The sequence below is a fragment of the Mus caroli genome, chromosome 8, assembly GCF_900094665.2.
Source record: "Mus caroli chromosome 8, CAROLI_EIJ_v1.1, whole genome shotgun sequence".
NCBI classification, from domain to species: domain Eukaryota; kingdom Metazoa; phylum Chordata; class Mammalia; order Rodentia; family Muridae; genus Mus; species Mus caroli.
This window is the reverse complement of record NC_034577.1, coordinates 27,538,673-27,540,660: the sequence shown is the minus strand read 5'-3', so window position 1 is coordinate 27,540,660 and position 1,988 is coordinate 27,538,673.

Genomic DNA, 1,988 nt, shown 5'->3' with positions numbered 1-1,988 from the left:
GGTACTTTTCTGACCGGAAGAGGCTTGTCCAGAAGTAATATTTTAAGATGAATGAAGAAATGCAATTGCTAAGTATACTTTGGTAGGGTGCCTAGTGCCTTCCTGTACCAAGGACACTAGGATGTAAGGGAGAAGGTTCCGTGGAGGCATCAGCTGGGCTTTCCTCCATGTTCAGTGAGCTGTGTGGGTGTTGGTATCAGTTTGTGGAGAGCCACCTATCTAGTCTTGGTGTATTAGCTACGTTTATGTTAGCTGAAATCTACTTCCTTGATATGTATGCTGTATTTTTGTTTGTTTTCCTTTAGAGGACTAATATGCATAAATATTTTTGTTAACTAAATAACGCTAAAACATACTCTACATAGACACAAATGGAAATAGTGTCTGCTAATTTCCCAGTCCTTTACTTAAAATAATCAATCTAATTTTTGTTACATTTGTTAATATCATCTGGAATTTTAGTTCTGTGTTTTATATAAGTTACTTTTATTGAAACTATTTCTCCTTTTAAAATAGTTATTATTGTATTCTGTTTTTAATTATGTTTAATTCAGCACTGCTATTCAAAATTAACTCCATGTTTACATGTTTTTAAATGTTCAGTTCCAGCCTCAGTGTCTTTGTTCTAAGTGCCTGGGTAAATGTGATCTTTAGCCTGTGCACCCAGAACTCTATTTCACTCAGCAACCTTTCATTCCAGAGCAGACATATATTTGCAGACATGTTCATATTTGTGGCAATGATGCCTCTTCATTCAGGAAAACAGCTGTAGAAGTCTGAGGGTTTTATCTTTCTCCTTTGTCAACCCCCCTGCGTTTGTTCTTTTTCTCTGCAGTCTGTGGGATCTTTTCAGATTGTTTCTGGACATCCTGATTCGCCATTTTACTCTGTTTTGAAATCTCTGTCTTGAAAGGTGTTTTCAAAAACTGAAAAAGTCTCCACAGTACTACTAGTTTAAGTGACTTTTACCCGGACTCACTAATTGTTAATATTTTGACACATCTGCTTTACAAGAACATCAATGAACATCTTTGTATTTATTATTTGTGTTAGTATTTTTTTCCATTGCTATTATTGAGAGAACTGAGTTAGCCAGAGCCAGTTGTCCCAAGGGACAGATTCACACCCCCTTGTCATGTTTGCCATCTTTTCTCCCTTAACTTTGGACAGTGAGCTACAAGGGGGTTTGATACCTTTGAGAACCCTTGTTTAGACTTATTTTATTTTATGTATATGAGTACACTGTATCTGTCTTCAGACAGACCAGGAGAGGGCATCAGATCCCATTACAGATGGTTGTGAGCCACCATGTGGTTGCTGGGAATTGAACTCAGGACCTCTGGAAGAGCAGTCGGTACCCTTAACTTCTGAGTCATCTCTCCAGCTCAGAGAGCCCTTGTTAAAAGCAGGTTTTAATAAAAAAAAAAAATCAAAGCCTGCAGTAATGTATGGGTGTGTGCACATGTGTGTGCAGTGCTCATGTGTGTGTGTGCATCCCGAGGTCAGAGGTTGTTTTTATCACTCACCACCTTGAATCCTGAGCCTGGAGGTTGCTGATTTATTAAAATTAGGTCAGAGAAATCCAGAGAGCTGTTTGTTTCCCCACCAACCCCCACGGTCAAAGATATGTGCCACCATGCCTGGGGAGGCACATTCAGTTCCTCACGTTTACACAGCAAGCTCTTACTGACTGAATCACCTTCAAGCCTTATATCTTTAATCATAATGGGGGACATCGTGCTCTATTATGAAATTCTATTTTTACTTTAATTATGGTACCTTAAAAATAATTTCTAAAGTTAACTCTGATTCCTTTCTCTAAGTGTGAGTAGCTTCTCTTCTCTTCTCTTCTCTTCTCTTCTCTTCTCTTCTCTTCTCTTCTCTCTCTCTCTCTCTCTCTGGAAAAGTCTGAGGCACAGATAAAGTAGTTTCTTTTTTCTGTTTTGTTTTGTTGAGACAGGGTTTCTCTGTGTAGCCCTGGCTGTCCT